Source organism: Amblyomma americanum, chromosome 3 (assembly GCF_052857255.1).
Source record: "Amblyomma americanum isolate KBUSLIRL-KWMA chromosome 3, ASM5285725v1, whole genome shotgun sequence".
Classification (NCBI taxonomy): domain Eukaryota; kingdom Metazoa; phylum Arthropoda; class Arachnida; order Ixodida; family Ixodidae; genus Amblyomma; species Amblyomma americanum.
The window spans coordinates 61,220,677-61,240,479 of NC_135499.1; the positions used below are offsets into that span (position 1 = coordinate 61,220,677).

Sequence of the window (19,803 nt, forward strand, 5' to 3'; positions counted from 1 at the left end):
ACTCCGCCTCCACTACAGAGGCGGAACAGCTCTCTTGAGCGGAAAAAAGACAGACCCCTCATAACGGGCCCACTACTTAAGTAAATCCCCTTTCATTTCCTCTCAAAAACATAAACATGGCTTTTTTAATCCATTGGAATTGTAGAGGACTTATGCGGAATTACAGCGACATAACACATATTTTAGGGTCAATGTTACCCACAGCTTTATGTCTTCAGGAGACCAATCTTGGTCCACAACATGTACATATCCTGAAACATTATAAAACTTTTAGACGCGATCGAGAGCAGGCAAATCGGCTATCGGGAGGCGTCGCGATAGTCGTTCAAAGCGGTGTCCCTGCTCAAGAAATTGAAACTCAAAACAAAACTTGAGGCGGTTGCAGTCAGTATCGTAAGCTACAAAACACTAACAATCTGTTCCGTATACAGTCCTCCACATTTTACGTTAACACTCCATGATCTACAGCAACTGATCAGAGAACTTCCGGAACCATATCTGTTACTTGGGGATTTTAATGCTCACTCCTCCCTGTGGGGAAGCGAACGCAGTGACGCTAGAGGTCAAATAATCGAAGATTTTATCCTGACGAATAATGTATGTCTTTTAAATACGAAAAAGGCCACCTACTGTTCCCCAACGTCTGGGAAAATGAGCAGTTTTGACCTGTCTTTTTGTTCACCTTCTGTTTATAGTGATTTTAAGTGGGACGTTTTAGACAACCCGTTTGGGAGTGATCACCTACCAGTTTTTATAAGCCTATCATCCTCACCCGCAGTCATCCCAACCAAACCACGGCGATGGAAGCTACATCTAGCTGATTGGGCGTTGTTTAGAGAAAAGGCCAGATTAGAGGACATTTACTCAGAAACACTTAGCATAGATGAAATCAATGAAATTCTTACAAAGCGTATCATCGATGCTGCACGGCTAGCTATTCCCCTGTCCACAGGCGTGGTGCGCCAGAACCACAAGGTATGGTGGACGCGAGAATGTTGGGAAGCCAAAAAACAACAAAATAAGGCCTGGGGTGTATTTCGTAGGTATCCTACTCACGAAAATCTAATAACTTTCAAAAAGGCAAAAGCTAAAGCCCGATATATACGGCGGAATGCAGAAAAAATGTCTTGGCAAAATTATGTGTCGTCCATAAACAGCTCGGTAACATCAAAAAAACTGTGGGAGCAGGTCAGAAAAGTAAATGGCAGCTGTTCCCCATTCACCCTTCCTCTGCTGACGGATCCTGGAATTCAGACAAGTATTAAAGAACAAGCAGACATTTTGGGGCAACATTTTTTTATAGTTTCTAGTTCTTCCCACTATACACAGTCATTCTTAAAATACAAAAACAAACCGAAAAACAAAGACTCCGTACGGCAGGCAGCACAAACGAGCCTTACAATAATTTGATTACACTTCAAGAAATACAGAGAGTACTGTCTATAGGTAAACAAACTGCACCAGGCCCCGACGAAATTCATTATGAAATGCTATCCCATCTATCTGAGCAATCTGTAGAAGTTCTGTTAAAATTTTTTAACAAAATATGGGTAGTAGGGAAAATACCAGCTGCTTGGAAAAAAGCTATTGTTCCATTTCTAAAACCAGGAAAGCCACCAACCTCCCCTAACAGTTACAGGCCTATAACCCTTACAAGCTGTCTTGCCAAATCTTTTGAGAGTGTTATAAATATTAGATTAATGTTTATTCTAGAATCCCGAGAGCTTCTTGATGTCCACCGATGTGGTTTTAAAAAAAACATGTTCCACAGTCGACCATTTAATCCGCCTGGAAAACACAATCCGAGAGGCATTTATACACAGAAAACACTGCCTTTCAGTTTTTTTCGATATGGAGAAGGCATATGACACGACCTGGAGGTTCGGGATTCTTCGCGACCTGGCAGAGCTTGGTATCCGCGGGAGGATGCTGAAATATTTGAGGGACTTTTTATCCAACCGTTCTTTTCAAGTTCGTCTCGGCGCAACCCTCTCAAATAATTTTACTCAGGAAAACGGCGTTCCTCAGGGATGCATTTTAAGTACTACATTGTTCATAGTAAAAATGAATTCTTTAACCAGTATAATTCCACAGTCCATTATGTACTCGGTCTACGTTGATGACCTTCAAATTGCGTGCACATCTTCTAGCCTGGCAACTTGTGAGAGACAACTACAACTCACAATAAACAAATTAGCACTTTGGGCAGATAGAAATGGATTTAGGTTTTCTCCACAGAAAACTGTTGCGGTTCTTTTCTCGCTGGAGAGAGGACTGCAGATTGATCCCACCCTCCACTTGAACGACACCACACTTCCAGTAAAACAAGAACACAAATTTTTAGGCTTAACTTTTGACAAAAAGCTAACGTTTCTACCACATATAAACACCCTAAAAAAGAAAGCCACCCAATCCCTGAATATACTTAAAGTACTCTCACGGAAGCGTTGGGGATCCGATAGGAGGTGCCTATTGCACATCTATCGCTCTCTAGTACGCTCTTCGTTAGACTATGGATCCATAGTGTATGGGTCTGCGAGGCCATCATACCTTAAAAATTACAGAACATCACCCATAAATAGCCTTCACATAGAAGCAAATGAACCCACCCTCACCAACAGGAGAACAATGCTTACCTGTGCATACGTACTGAAAATAAGGTCGCTACCGAAACATCTTTGTTACACCATAGTTACAAAATGCCCATCCAGAACACTGTTCACCAACAAACCTCAAGCTGTAAAACCATTGCTCCTCCGCTTTGAAGAAATATGCCAAGAAATAAACATACTAGATGCACTTCCTGATGTTGCCCAGAGACCCGATAGGTTGCCACCTTGGTACTTGTTTCCTGGTGTATGCGATTTCGCACTGACACACATTCAAAAAAGACATACCCCACTGGAACATATACAGCAAGAGTTTCTTAGAGTAAGTGAAAAATACAAGAATTGCACAGATTTCTACACAGATGGATCTAAGACAGCACTCTATGTAGGGAGCGCGATAGTGCAAGGGAAATGGGAAAAAGTAGTCAGGCTGCCTCAGTGCGCTTCAATATTTACAGCAGAATGCTACGCCATTGCTCTAGCTGTAGAACAAATATTGAAGAAAAACCTACGGAACAGTGTTATCTACAGTGACTCCCTCAGCGTAATTACAGCAATAAACCCCAGAAATGCAACTGAACCCTTAATAGGAAACTTAATACATAATGTAATACGAGCTGATTCACAAGGACATACAATAAAGTTTTGCTGGGTTCCCAGTCACGTGGGCATCAGCGGAAATGAGAGGGCTGATGCAAGCGCCGCACTTGCCCTTAACGCAAAAATAAAACCAGTAAACATACCGCATAAGGACTGCATCAAGTCAGTCCAGAATAAATTGAGAGAAAAATGGCAGGCCTCTTGGGACAACGAGGTTAACAACAAGCTGCACTTTGTAAAACCTGTCCTGGGTGAATGGAAGACCTGTAGGCACCAGGAACGGTTTATTGAATTTTATGTCGTCTCCGCATTGGACATACACACATTACACATAATTTTTTACTAACGAAACAAGATAAACCTCGTTGTGAAAGATGTGGAGACGAACTAACAATAAACCATATTTTATTCTCTTGTGCAAAACTCGAAAAACTAAGAAATAAGCACTTTACGAAGTTTTATAATGAACACATTCCTTTACACCCAGCGCTGCTTTTAGGCGAAAATGCCAGTGTTAACATATCTTCCGTTTTTAGCTTTTTAAAAGAAGCAGATGTTCTTCAGAAACTGTAAACTTTGATCCACAGCTTTGCTTTAAAATGTGATGCATTTCAGCCATTTTCTCATTCCATGAGAAGAGGGCTGAGGTGGTTATTTGAATGGTTGGGAGCCAGAGGATCCTTGCCCAGCCAAGGATGGCTACTGAGGTTATCTGACCTTCTTGAAAGCGTTTATTTTTAGCCATTTATAAAATTTCTTCTTTCTCTTATTACTACCAGAACGAAATAGCAATTTAAGTCCTTTACACAACCATGTTTCCTCCCACCTACAGAAAAGTGTTCATATACCTTGAGCCTGGCACATGATAGCCTTAGCTGCTTATGTGCCATTAAACCCAACACAACACAACACAAATATTTTATTGTCGTGTGCAAAACTCGAAAAACTAAGAAATAAGCACTTTACGAAGTTTTATAATGAATACATTCCTTTACACCCAGCGCTGCTTTTAGGCGAAAATGCCATTGTTAACATATCTTCCGTTTTTAGCTTTTTAAAAGAGGCAGATGTTCTTCAGAGACTGTAAACTTTGATCCATAGTTTTGCTTTAAAATATGATGCATTTCAGCCATTTTCTCATTCCATGAGAAGAGGGCTGAGGTGGTTATTTGAATGGTTGGAAGCCTCAGGATCCTTGCCCAGCCAAGGATGGCTACTGAGGTTACCTGACCTTCTTGAAAGCATTTATTTTTAGCCATTTATAAAATTTCTTCTTCTTATTACTACCAGAACGAAATAGCAATTTAAGTCCTCTACACAACCATGTTTCCTCCCACCTACAGAAAAGTGTTCATATACCTTGAGCCTGGCGCATGATAGCCTTAGCTGCTTATGTGCCATTAAACCCAACACAACACAACTCTTCAGCTCGATGATTATTTTCATCTGGTTGTCAAAAACTTTCTTTTCGAAGGCTAGAAGCAAAATAAGGGCAACTTTAAGGTAAGATCCAGAAAAATAATTTGACTTCTCCTAAGTAGAAAGCAGAGCATCAGCACTCTATGCACTACAGTCGAGTATTTATTCCTTATTGCTCTTTACAGGCCCGATATAACTGGTACATCAACATCTGAAGCATTGTCAAATGCACAGTGCATCATATATTGTTTGGACAGCAAATGAACTGGTACTAAAAAAAGCTGTAGACGCACTCATACCAGTGAACCATGCAGGCAGGCTACCGGCCTCTTTCGGGGCACTTGTGTTTGCAGGAGCTGTGACAAAAAAATATGGTACATATTTTTATACACATTTCCTCTAAGAAGCATCTGATACCTATGCTATAAGAATTAACAGCCGTGCTGTTACGCAGCATTAAGTTGAAATAGTATTAAAGTCGAAAGAGCACCACACAGACATTCTACAGTTTCAAATGCCTTCGAAATGCAAGTTTGTGTGCCCCTGTGCACGGTGTCTTCAAGCTATAATTTGTAAAACGAATACTTACAACTGAATACCTACTTCTAAGTGAATAAATGTGAGCTGACCCTACACGAAATGCCTTTTTTATTTACTGTGAGGAATGCAGCTACTCAATGTGGTGGCTTGGTGGTGTGGTTTGGCCTTTACCAGCTTAGTCTTGAAGTCCATGTTCATAAGCAGCACAACACATAAAGGGAGTGAAATGACACCATGTAAACATACACAACAAAAATATGTCGCAGAATAAAAGAAAAGCACTCAGCCCACAGCAAGGCTTATAGATATAAGTTGCATCCAGTAAACATAAGCCCCCAATTCTATGCAGCACATTTTGTTACTCATAACTATGTATTCTCGTGGAGTTCACCCTCATATGCTTCAAACATTCAACTAAGCTTATAAAAACTAAACTAGGCAGCAGCAGCATGACTGTAGTATGCCAGATGTTGAAGCTTTCGACTGCCTCTGGAAACCATCATGAAGCAATGTACAGTTTACACAAGTCAATGCTATTCGGAATTTTTAGTGTTATCCGACTCATTTCAAGGTGTGTGCGGCACAAGATAGCATATTAAATTAATAAAATTGAAAGATAAGGTTGTTAAAAAACGCAGCAGATATCACACCTGCTTCACAGTCAGAGCTACTGCTGTCCTGACCCCACGAGGATGTGGTGGCTTTGTCCTGAAGACCTGCAATTTCATTGCAGAAATGTACAATTTTTAGATGTAGATGTTTCTGTCGTAAGCAGAATACATTGCTGAAACTAAGATCCTTGTAAGCAAAAGAGAAATTAGTAGGTTACTGACAGTAATGCAAAGCACTACTAAATGATGTACAGCAAGCTTGAAATGAACTACAGACAAAATGAAACACTAACATGTATAGTGATAACTCCATACCAGCCCCATGCTTGGCAAATCTTTCTGATAGGCGAGACATTCCTGGAAGCTGTTTCATGTGCCTGTTGAATGTCGTAGGTGACTTAGAAAGCACCCTTGGAACTTGTCTTTCCCTTGCAGCCACGAAGCCATCTATAAGGTTTTCAGAGACATATTTTGTTGCACTATGCTCTTCGATTTTTGATTCAATGAAGCAGTTTTAGGTCAATATAGACTAAACAATATGATTATGCCTAATTGCTTTCACATAAATATACGGCTGCACACAGCAGTGTTATACCTCGAATGTGTACTTGCTGTGAAGAGTTGCGTCTAAGGGGAATATGCTCTTGGACATCTTGGCTCATGCCAGATCCTTTCCCTCCTACATGAAAGAAATATTGCAACAAAACAAAATAACTGCCCCACAGAAGAAAAATCATGTATTCAGCAATAGTGCAATTAGGAACATTAACAAACAAGTCGCAAGAAATGAGCGAAAATACAACTAGAAATCACTTTTCATCACAGTGCCTGGTGACCGAACCTCGAGGATGTCATCACTTTCACTGTCCGAAAGGAGCACTGCCTTTCGCTTTCTCCGGCGCTTTTTTCAACAACTGAGCCTTCTGAGTCCAGGTGTGATGTTAAAATGGCATGTGGAAGACACTCTCTGGCACGCTCATATATGCCTGGGTCAAGAAACAGATTTAGAGCACCCGTGAGAAATATTTCAAATTTTACCAACTTCATATAAACAATATTTAATAAGCACCTTTGTGCAGTGTGTGGCGACTTCATACAAAGAGTCCTTGTTATGTTGCATCATCTTGAAAGGAGCACTGTTGCTGAACACGTTCTTCCTAACCTTACACCAAAGAATAAAAATTACAGTACTGAAATGATATATGTCCACTACAGAAGAGCAGACATAGACAGCCTTGTGCTATGTTATCACTATAAAAATGAAACAAAATGGTGCTCACTTTTAGTTGCAAGAATTCTTGCCTTGTAACCTTCCCAGTTGTCCTCTAAAGGCACTGCTAACAAGATCATGCGGTCAACTTCTTTTTTTGCTGTTGTTGGTGGCCAATAGAAAGTTGCACCATCAACTTCCATTCTCACCCAGCTTTCAGGCACCACATATGTGCTACCTTCGTCAGTGAACTCCACAATGTGAAACCTGCAGGGAGAAGTATCATAATAGGTGTGAACAAGACATGGCACATAAAACAAACACCAAATGAGAGATAGACAAGGTAGTGTGGCACAGGAGCCAAATGCGCTTCTAAGAGATACAGAGTGAAGCAAGGCTATACGTACTCGCATGCTTCACTCAAGGGCAGTGTAGTGACTGTCGCTGTGGCTTACAAAGTGAAACACCCTTGGCTCCAGTTTAAGAGTTAGAAGCAAGAGCTTCACAAGAACAGATTCTGTGTGCATGCATCAACACAGCATGCATATAAAACACTGCAACATGCTGGCATGAAATGATTGTTGTGCTTACGTTTTAGAAAAATGTCTGAGCAGGTGTTTCGGAGGCAAGAAAAAACACACGGAGCTGAAGCTTGAAAACTCCAGTTGTCACAGCCGCAAACACTTCAAATTAACAGTTTTTCATTCTCACGTCACAACTTCACAATCACCAGCACTTCACATCAACAGCTTTGGGTTCGCAGCCACATATACAGTGCACTGACATGATCTTCATGATGCATTAGTAAAAGCACAGTGGTTTTCAAAAGCCACAAAAGCACCTACAACTGGAGTATGAAAAAAATCAGAAGAGGGAAAACAGCGAATAATCCTTTTCTTTGAAAGGCAAAAGCTGTCCTTCGCAGATGATCTCAGACAATAACGATATTTGAAATGCCTGGGAAACATGAAAAGAAGTCAGAAGAGGTGAAACAGTGGAAAAAAAACGTCCTTTCCCTTGAACGGCAAAAGCTGGCCTTTGCAGACGTCAGAAAATAAAAATACTTCAAGGTTGCTGCCACGAGATGAAACTTTAAAGACAGAGTAGCGATGACCTACAGGGGCGGGTGTTGTAGAAGTCTCCTTCGTTCTTGCACAGCTTACCAACAATGAGTATCTCGGACCCAGACAAAAGAAAATTGCTGGCAAGAACAATCCTGTTTCCACTAAGTAAGAGGCAATTGTCAGGCTGTTTTGTTCTTATAACGCTCTCTCTCCACGTCACTTTTCGGTACTGGTTCAGGGCAGGGTACGACAAAGCAGGACCACTGGAATGACAAGAAGAGTGAAGGACTTCATACGCAGAAAATTCAGCACTGGATCCATTTCCAACAACTGAGCAGGCTTGTTCTTCCATGATTCTGCTGTACAGCTGCTCCAAAGGCTTCTTCCCACACCTCACATGGGCCTTGAGATCTTTCAAGTAGTTCTCAAAAGCGAAACAACGAAAGTTATCCAGGCAGCCAAGCTGCCGGCAGTCATTGGCCAAGTGAATGAGACCATGTACATTGTAAATTAAGGACTCTTTCCCATAAATTGACTTGCACTTGCTTACAAAACTGCGCAGCAACTGATCAGCATAGTCTATGAAAGAGTCCATTGATGAAGAAAGAATTGCAATGCCAACATGTAACTGTAGAAAATGCTCATACATAGCCCTCGGCAAAATTTTCTTTGCAACAACAGGATCTGAATACAGCAAGAACTGTCTGAACTCTGTAGCCTTCCATTGCTCAAACATGTCAACTGCTCGGGGTTTTCGTGCAAAATCACTGGTTATGTGCTGTCGCATTGTAGCCAAATGTCCCGATAATTGCATAACTGAGAAGTGTGCCAGCCGCACCTTTAGTGGACCTCTCAACCAGTAACCAATAAGCTTTCGCACAACACCGAGGCACACCAAATGCATGTAGTCTAGTGGAAGTCTTGTCACCATCGGGATACCAATTGATGTCAATGGGGAAATGCGTTTGTGATGCTCTGCCTGAGTTTGATCAGCAAATGACTGATCGGTGCGCAGTGGGCTGTCCATGATCTGGTAAGTAATGCGCCCAAGATAGACACCCTTAGTGCAGCACTTGTCACATCCATAGTAGCCAGAAAATAATTTTGTGGCTTTCACAAAGGCCTTCGCTGGTGCATCACAAAGAATGGCTCTTAGTACCACCTTATAAGCTATGGATATGTGTAGAATACCACTTGACAGCAGAGGGCTTATTTCTTCAATGAACGCTTTGAGGTACTCATCCAGACAAGTCGGTTTCGATGTGCCGCTAAAGATCCCCACAGGAAAAATAATATCAGATTGCTTGCTGCGAGGGTGGTGAACCTGCACAAGTATGCGCCGTACTTGTGTACAACTGCTCTTAAACAGAGGCAGACCATCAATGTTGACTGATATTGTGAGAACATTACTTGGAGCCGAATGCCACATGTCTAATGCACGCAATAAGCCGCTCTGAAGGCCAAAATGAACGTATCCACCACTGCCGAGTTGTTCAAGTGGTACGCTTTGTCGCGTGGACACTAGAGCAGACTGTGTCTTAGGAAGATCAGTGAAGTGCGGCCTAAGAAAGTCAAGCAGTGAATTAACTGCCGCTATCCTGATATGATGCTTCACAGCCCAAGCCCTCAACTGGCTCCTTATCCCCACTGGACACTTGGCATTGTCGGGAACATCAACCAAGTCATGTTCATCAGGCTCCACTGGACCAGCGTTTTGACCGTGCAAGTCATTTCCATCTGACTCGGCTTGATCTGCACTTGAACACTGTCCCTCAGTTGCCATGACAGAGGATTCAAAAGTATTCACTTCTGCATATGCTTGCCCTAAGCTGTCTTCCAGCGGCGCAAATCTATCGTTTCCAACGCTTGCTAAACGTGATGGATTGTCGGATTGCAAATGGGGCAATGTCTCAGAGCATGCTGCCACCTCTGCGTCTTCTGCGACTTGCTGCAAACACCGCACGCTGCCCGTCTTCGCCAGATAAAGTTCTCGGCGACGTTTCGCCCTCAAGAACCGCTCCATGATGATCGAGGTCTTACCTTCCGACGTATAGATCAGGTGGCACTGTTGTCATAGTGAAAGGCCAAGACACTGGACTGAAGGAACAATCCATACAATTGAAGGACTATGCCAGCTACGCCGCTCCAGCGTAATACGGAACTATAGAGCATCGGAGACTCGGAGTTGAAAAAACGCGGCAAGAGTATCACGCCGCAGATTAAGTCGTTGTGAGTGGCACCGCACTTTCGTAGATGTGGTGTCAGAAATAAGTTCGTAAGGAACAAAAAAACAATGTGTTATTTTATTCTTTGCTCTCAAATTATGGAAGTCGAAATTTATATTGCTTCACTGCGTCCACATGAAAAAAAAATTACTTGCCAGTTTCAAATATCGAAACCGAAACTTTTGAGTTTCGGTTTCGTTTATTATTAGAATCACGAGACTTTTCTTTCTATCTCTCGATGCAAAGTACTGCACTCGTCTAACAATTAATTAAATGCTCAGCATTAAAAAAATAGATTCCGCAGCATTGCACCTACATATTGCTTATAAATATACATTTCACCGATTGATAAATTAGGCTCGATCACCAGTCATGCGCGCACACTGTATACGTAAAAATAAAAATGTTTTGGATAATATGAAACGTCGATCGAACGTCTCGATCGTCCCCATTTTCCGCGCGCCTACTGCGTGCGTCTTGTGGCTGGATGAACACTGGCCAAGCAAGTGGGTAGCCAACCATGGCCCTACGGTGGTCCCCGTTTGGTTGCCCGAGCATTGGGTACCGACTAATTCCCTATCATTTGCCGGACGTTGGCTGAACGTTTTTGGCCAACTATTAACCAGTGCAATTGGCAGCCAACCACGGCCCGGCTTGGGGCCGCCATTGGTTGGCCGAGGATACCGGCTGCCGAGCGCTGTCCAATTGCTTACCGATGGTCGGCCGTCGGCCAATTTCACTTGGGTAGGTCAGAGTGGACGCATGACATTCCTTTCACGGTTTCCCTCTGGTTCGAGTGGCAATATGCGAGGCACTGCTCTGGCGGGGGTGGAGAGAGGAATTCGTGGCTGCGCTCTGCTTTCGTGTCTGTTAGGTACGTCTGAACGGGTGAAATTACTCGAGCCGCTATACTAAAAAGGGCAGTTTTACAATTCCCCACACCCAAGGTACCTTGACGGATCGCTCCTCTTCACTAAGTGAAAAGAGGGAGCCTAAGAGTTAATACATAACAGTTCATTCACATATCTAAGTTTATGAGCCTACAAACGGATTATGACGTCCGCCTATTCCGTTGCTGTTATCGTGAAAGAATCATTTTAGCTCAAACAGCCTATGAGCACACGGTATATTGTTTCTCAGCTCCAGAATTTCAGGCCGGCTTGTATTTAATGCCATGCATTTAGCCTCAGTTACGCAATTGGAAGGACTTTACTTGATACGTGACAAATACTTAGTTTTTGTCTTCTTTATTTACGCCACCTCTGTTGCCATCAATATCATGGGGGAAGAGCGCACTTTGTAAAATGCTCAGTTCGGTTGGCTGGGAGTTGCGTGCCTCGTTAACTCTACAAATTCCGCGTTTGAGAAAAAAAATTGTGTCCTGCTTTCATAACTCTGCACATTTTGTTTCAGAGCCACTGGTTCCATCTGACTGGGTCATTGAGGAACTCAAGCCCTTTCAGGTACGGACCTTGCATTCCCCACGAGCACTCCTATTGCCTTGTGCCTGTCACGTACAAAGTTAACAGTTGGTAACAATTGTTGGTGCCTAAAAAATTTTGCATCCCAAGAGAGCAGTGTGACCTGTTGGACACGTTGTAAAGGGGGATCCATATTTACAGCAGTCACTCGGGGCAGTTGCCGCGCACAGAAATTTCAAGATGCTTGCAGTTCCTACATTGTACGCATTGAAATGCGAGAGCCATGGCCCGGGGCAGGACTTGATCGTGAGAACTTCTACTCAGCATGATATTAGCGTGACATTAGCGTGTGTTTATTTATTGATTAAAATACCCTTAAGGTTCCTCTTTCAAAGGTACTACATAAGGGGGGAGGGGCAGTAGAAATCCAAATATTCGTCACAACATAATACTGAAAAGAACGCACGAAAACAAACAAGAATAACTAAGCAAAAATATATGCGAAATTTTTTACTTAATTTTGCGAAAATTTTTTTCAACGGCAGTATTATCACTAGATTATAAAGTGATAAGTACAGGTAAATCACTAAAACTAAACTAATGCATGGGAACAAAATTTTAGGGTGCGTAGTCAATCATCGCAACAGGCGCGTCTTCAGATCAAAAAGAAAGAATGTAAGAAAACAGATTAGCTTTTTAAATTTAGTTGTGTCCGATTTGGTACCTATATTTAATGGTAAATAGTTTCTTTCAATGACTGTGCATAGAATGAATGACTTCCCGAAAAGGAATTCTTGAAAATGTGCGGAATCTGTGCGTATGAAGCTAAAGGCCGGCTTTTTTTGTTATGGTGACAGAGTTACTGCGATGGACAGCGTATTCTCCGGACTAAGCTGTTTGGGCGCCTGAGCTTTATATTGGACGCGCAGACAATAGGAGGGATGGTGATGTCTTGGAGACTATCCTTAGGCGACTTCGACATGCGAATGATAGAGAAAGTGCACCACAATCGAGGCGTGGTTGTGCCTCATTACTTGTTAAAAAGGCTGTATATTTGCCCTAGCATCCGTCACTGCCTAGCACTATTTTTTTTCCTCAATGGACTGCATTGTGTTGGCCCTTTGTTCCTCACTCTTTTTTATACTGTTTATTGTTTATTGAACTATTTAGCAAATACATGTTTGCCATGGGACCGAGGCTAACGGTGACGTAAAAGTCACCTGACAGGGCCTTCGGCACCACAGATTACATGTGCAACACAAGATGCAGGGCATGGATCAAAACAAAACTGTCAGCCATTGGTCGCGGATACATTGCACATACAAACTCATTTAAAAGAAATAGAACACATTACGTACATCAAACGACCAGATACAAGATCATAAATGCGAGGACACAGCAGGAATACGGCACAAATAATCACATATGTTACACAAAGTGTAGTTTAGTTTTTTTCTTGAAAGATGACAAGGATGATGATTGTTTAAGAAGATCAAATATGCAAGGGTAACTATTCAGAAGGTTCGAGATTTGTCAGTGAATTAACTGCTCACCATACCCGGTTCTTATGCGAGGATTTAGAAAGTTGACTTTTCTTAAACCATAGTGTGGATCTGTATTGGTAAAAGTATTTAAAACGCACTACAATCAGTTTTGTATTGCATGTATAAAAATTCGGACAGTCGTTGATTATAGAGTACTGTTATACTTAATATCTCACTTCTCTTAAAGTACGCTGAAATAGAGTCATATCTTGATAGATTGTAAATGAAACCCAAGCCTTTTTTGAAGAATATAAATATTTTCTATGCTTGGTTTCATGCCTACTCTTCATACTAACAAACAGTACTGCACGCGAGACGGGATCATGGACAAATATAGTTGCTTCCTAAATGTATTGGGAGAAGGGGGCGAAATTTATTTAGTATACCAATGTATCGGGCAGATTTGCTGCTTACAAGGTCTACATGGTAACATCGACGGAGGTTTTCGTGAAACAGCACGCCTAAATATTTATGCACTGACACACGTTCTAGGTGGCTAGACTAGAAGGAAAGTGGGATAGAGGTAATTATTGGTGTATTGACTGCTGAAAAAAATTACATATTTCATTTTATTAATATTTAACATCTGCTGGTTGGCACAAAGCCATTCCGACAGATATTCAAGCCATTTGTTTGGCACGGACAGTAGAGCGGGTAAGTTTTGTGAGGCAAAAAATGCACTAGTGTCATCGGAATAGAGGAATAAATTAGTAGTTCCAGGGATAGCAATGACGTCATTAACATATATAGGAAAAATTAAAGGGCCGAAGATGGAACCCTCAGGGACCCCATATTTTATGAGCTCCGAATCCAAGGCAATATCATTCAAAATGACAAATTGAGAATGGTTGGACAAACAGCTGCGAAGTAGCTGGAGAGCTATGCCTCTTATTTCGTAGTGTGGCAATATTTGTAAAAGAATTTTATGTTTCAGTCGAAAGCTTTGTTGAAATCCAGAAAAATTCTTATGGTAAACAACTGCATTTCTATGTTATATGCTAAATTATCTTTAATGAATACTAAAGCAGATTCAGTTGATTTTTCTTTCTCGAAACCATACTGGGCTGCATAGAGCAGTGCATTTTCAGTTAATTGCTTAGTTAACCTTGTATTAATTACTTTTTCTACTATTTTGGAAAACAGCGGGAGCACCGATATTGAACGGTAGTTATTAATACAGTCGGCAGCACCGCCTTTGTGAAGATTTATGAATTTAGTGATTTTCATTTTATCTGGAAATATTCCAATAGATAATACCTGATTTGATAAGTGGCATAGGACTTCAGAGAAAATCTCAGAAACAGCCTTGATTGGCACTGCAGAAATGCCATGAAAACCAGAACTGCTATTTTTAAGCCCATTGATTAGGCAAACAATTTCAGTTTCTGTGGTCAGGTAAATAAACATGGAGTTGATTGGGTTACATTGAATATACTTTTCAAACTCATAAGAACCACGAGCAGTAAAAGATCTAAAAGTTAAAAAAGTCTATTGAACTCATTGCTCAGAGCAGCACCGCCAAACATTTGGTTATTGATATTTAATTCAGCAGGTATAAAGGTATGACGTTTATTAAGTAAACTCTTTACAACGCGCCAAGTCTTTTGAGGATCATAGCAAATGTCAGCAAATTTGTTGGCATAATAGCGAATGCATGCTTTTTTATATCGCTCCACACTTGTTGCGTTTTTTTTTGTATTCCACGAGCAACCCTTTATCTCTGCATGAAAAAATTTGTGAAAAAGAGCATTTTGAGCTTTTATTCTTAGCAGTAGCTCGCAAGTAATCCAAGGTTTCCTGGCTCTTTTGCTTTTTTTTACTGTTACAAGGGGGAATGCGGTATCATATAATTCTATTATTTTTTCTAGGAATCGTTCGTACAATTCACTGGGCTTTTGGAGTGCTAAAAGTTTGTGCCAATCTACAGCGGCTACAAGAGATCGAAACTGTTCAATACTTCTCTTTGTTACCATTCGAGTAGTGCGTGCAGTATTTTTGCATCGATAGTCTGTTCACCTCCCTCTTGGTACAAAACAGAAAATAGGTAAATGATCGCTGATGCCACTGGCAAGAACACCAGCCATTGTTTTTTCGTGATCGCAACTTAACAAACAGAACTCTATTAATGACACAGCATTGACAGTGACAAGGGTTTGTGCATTGATAACATTGCAGAATCCATAAAAAGAGAGAATATCAACGAAAGTGCAAGATGCATGTGAGGGGCGAAGCAAGTTAATGTTAAATCACCTATAATTATAGGACGAAGTCCTACCGTGAGTGATTGTACACTCTTGCATTTGATGTCTATAAGTGGTCATTTACATGGCCCATTTTCCACTCAAAACAAGCACATTCTTTAAATGAAAACATTAGGAAGAAAGAGTGCCATCGCACAATTATGTTGCAGCTATATTCTGTATTGTGCTATGCTTTTTTTGTGGACTGGGATGAAGATAAAGCTTCAAAGAAAGGACGAAGCGTCGAGTACATGTTGCGCCAGAGTCACCAAGGCCAGCTTGTCCGTCAGCTGGTCAGATGTCAGCCAGGCGCGTTTGAATGGGGGGTGTGGAGTGCGTATAGAAGGGGATTTATTTGCTACGTGGCAGGAGCAAACGATATCTTTCAGATTAATGTGTGTTCGCGGGGAAGCTGGGACATGCAGGCTGGCAAAAGAATAATCAGGATGCTCTCTTTAGCACCGAACGTTATGTATCAGCAAACACTCGGTTTTTAAATTCCATATTGACCTAACATTGCGATTCCCCTAAGACCTGAAAAAAAAAACAATTTTATTGAGAAAGGGCTTTTAAGTGAATGAAGCGAGAACAATCTATTCGATGTTTTCCCAGCTTCAGCAACATTGCCGCTGTATGTGGTATGAAGACAGATGTTCAGGGGAGTGAGCTAGAGACAATAATCGGTACTTACCACCTCCCTTTACAAACACAATTTACATAGGATGCGTTTGAGAATATTTTAAGCGTGATTTTAGGGAGACAAATAATACCTCCAAGCTTTACACACAGTTCCAAGTGCCACCTTGTTTTAGCAGGCTTGTTCATCATTTCAAAGCCTCCAGAGCCCACGCACAATTTTTTCTCGCTCCATGAATTCAAAAGACCTAGTGTGACGCCCCAACTCAGATCTCGTTGGTAGTTAGGGGCCTTAACCCATGTGCTCCGAAAAGCTTGGGAACACGCACACGGTCAGATAACTTTCTGCAGCTTATTTTTAATGATAAACTCACTCCTCTTATGACATTGCATCGCCTTGCACGCGACCAGCTTTCAGCTGGGGCACTAACTTCACCCCGTTCAATGCACACCCGTGAATTTCAGCTGCCGGGAGCTGCAGCGAAGAACCAGAGCAGTGGACTGCCTGCCATTCCATCCTTAGTTTTCCTAGTCTCGCGAGTGAGTCCTGGAAACGTTATACCGTATCCTGCAGTGGAACGAGCCTCGCAAGAAGTGTGGCGCGTCGAGGAAGGTGAGTGTCTGCGATTTTATTTTCGGGCAAAAAGCTTCACTGCGCCAGCTTTTCGAGCCGTCAGCGGGGCCGCGAGCTTGGCCTTGAAAGTATATAGAGTTCAGCGGGGCTGCAAGTTTGACCTTGAATGTAGCTAGAGTTGAAACCATCAGCATAATTGGTGGTAGTCAGGTTCGACATATGTCGTCAGCTACAGCAGGCGACACTAACGGCTGTTGCACCACCTATCTCGACTTTGACCTTTGACCTTGACCTTCAGTCAAGCGGAAAAGCGGGAAAGTGTCTGCCGGCATCGCATGCGCATGTCATGAAAGTGGGTTCTGCATAAAACGCCGCTGCACTTTGATGCGTTGAGCGGAACGCTAAGTGTTATCGATGCCACTCCTACCGTGGAGAGCAGCAGATTCGCGCTCCGTCACCACGTTGCGTAGAGGAGGAAACGAGGCATCCAAGGTGTGGTGCCTACTCCCTGCGTGACGTCACAAACATTGACCGAGCGAAGCCGGAGAGCCGCTCCTGGAGTCTCAGGGCAAGGTATCAAAGTTTGTTCTGCATAAAACACCGGTGAACTTTTATGCATTTAGCTTAAAGCTACGTGTGTGTAACGCGGCGCCTGCCGTGCAGACCGCAAGTTCCTCGGTCACAAACGTAACCAGGCAGATGGAGCTTTTCGCCTTCGACCAGGATTAACCATAGCTAGACCATCAGCAATTTTTTTGGACTCACAGAGATGCGTGCGTTAAGAAATATATATTAGTTTTTTTTCAGACAGCAGTCATGGTAAGAAGCAGTGCGTGCGGGGCTGCGGCTATCCTCTCGAACCTTTCTTTCTATTGTTGCGTGGAACTACTTTCATTCTTTCTGTCAAACCTGTCATGAGGAACCCGCCCTATGATGGCCGGGACGCTCTAATGCATCTCCCGGCCCACAGCATACATCATCATTTGCGTATACAGTGAGCTGACAGCCCTAAATGAGACAAGCGGTTTGTTGTGTCGATAATCACTGGAATCAAGCGGCGTCTGGTAAGGTGCACGAACCGAGTGAAGATTTTCTCTTGATAAAGACGACCAAAACTGGACTAAGCGGTAACAGTCGTTGGTACCAATACCACGTCCTTCCTATGCGTCATTACCTATAAAATGTGACCCATAGCGGTGCGTGCCTTTTTTCCGCGTATATTTGTGTGTTTGCAATGCCAGTACATAGCTTCCACAGGCGTGTGTGGAGGGATGTCAGTGTGTGCGTGTGCGTAGAACTTCGCTGCTTCAAGTGCAGTAATAGCCGCGGTAGGATACTTGCATTGAACTTAAACTTATTTTGACGAAAGTTCCCAGATGTATAGCGCGGGAGAGCGAAAGCACGCTGAACACAAAGCAACCGAGGCTACTTGTGGCCTGAATTAAAAATTAAACCTGCCAGGTTCAACTGTGGGAACCGCAACCTTCAACCACCTCACGCACTCCATAACCGGATAATCAGTAATTTATATTGTCGACAGCATGACAACTTCGAAATCCTCGCTGAGTAACCTTCCGGTTCACGTTGAGATGGAGGTCACCCAAGTACCTGGACCAGGCGTATCCCGAAAAGGCCTGCCTCATTGTTTCCCCTTGGGAACAGCGCCGAGCATAATAAAGGTTTCTTATGCCACCATGCGTGCAGTGAAAAGCGCAACATCTTAAAAAGCGTTGTAGGTTGTTTGTCTGCGAATTTTATATTTTCTTGTTCTGCTTTTGGTGACTAGGTTGCGCAACTCGATGCTGATTGCGACCCCGCCGGAGGGCTGTTGACCGACAAATTACCTCGATGAATCTATGGGTTGGCACAGCTTGTCAATTCAACTCCCTTAGTCTCTGTCTTCGCCTGTGGTTTCGGCATTTTGTATGCTATACCAACCAGCCCAACAAACACATGAAAAGCGCTGAGGCGAGGCCGAGATACGCTATGTCGAGGATTATGCAGCTGAGACAGCCGCGCTTCCTGATGAAGCTGAGACAGCTGATGGAGCCGAGGATGATGCAGCTGAGACCCAGCCGTGCGCCGACTGTCTCTGGCAGCGGCGGCTCACTGAAGTATTCAGCATTTTGGTGAAGTGTGTTTTAGCATCTAGAAAGGTAAAAATGCACTAACACTTACAGGGAGTGCTCCTTACAAGCAGCTTAATATCATGAGAACTCTTTGCGCCGATTGCTGCAAAAGAAAGCACTTCGTTGTCTTCGGACTGGCTGGCTAAGAAAAGAAGTAAATGTGCAGTTGTGACCATTTTACGCATTCATTCGAGAATTGCAAAGTTCCGGATAATGTTACATGTATTGTTCGGGAGCAGGCTGACATAATTTTGTCTCCCTCTTTCCATCGCGTCGTGAGGGTCGAATGCTCCCAAACTATAAAACGATTTCCTGGGCCATAGGCGCTCCGTTACGACCTCGTGGTTGGTCTGAACAGGGACAGTTCAGGAGACAACCTAAATCGGAGGACACTTAAGCTCTGCCTTCAAGCGAATGTCAGAAAGAAAAACCTAGGGTCGCTCGTTATTACAATAAACACACAAATACGCTGATGACTAAGGAGAAACATGTGTCGTGGTGCTCTTGCCTCCTCTTATTTCGCACCTAGCCACTGAAAACAATAGACATATTGTAAGCGACCGCTATACAAGGACACTGGTTCAAACGCCTGTCACTCACTCGAGAATAAATTGTTTTTTTTACATTTTATACAATATTTGATTGCTTTGAAACATCGAATGCGTGAAACCGGCAAAAAGAGCTGTGCCAAGCATAGGAACAAAGAGCGGGCATTGATTGTATTGCACCCTCTCGGCGATTCGGGAAGGTTAAGTTAAAACCCTGCGTAATAAATCGAAAATGCAGACTCTCACCTTTAATAGCTGCTTTGAATGAACGCGATGCTGAGGCTACATCTTGACAAAAATGTACACAAAAGCGAAGGATTTGATCTGAAACGGGAGACGCCATGTTTCGCAGTATATTATATGTGGCGCTCTAGAGTTACGCACTGATAGCCACATTGAGAACTCCCACGACTGTCTGCGCGAATTTCTTGAG

The 19,803-nt window shown here is 42.7% G+C and overlaps 1 long non-coding RNA gene across 1 annotated transcript; it reads right to left on the reverse strand.

The window, feature by feature from the left end:
- Positions 1-4,513: 4,513 nt before the first annotated feature.
- On the reverse strand, positions 4,514-5,891 carry LOC144122996 (uncharacterized). Its single transcript, XR_013312968.1, has 3 exons — positions 5,819-5,891; positions 4,928-4,984; positions 4,514-4,684 (listed from the first exon to the last, which is right to left on the reverse strand). It is a non-coding gene; the product is annotated as an uncharacterized LOC144122996 (long non-coding RNA).
- Positions 5,892-19,803: the final 13,912 nt, after the last annotated feature.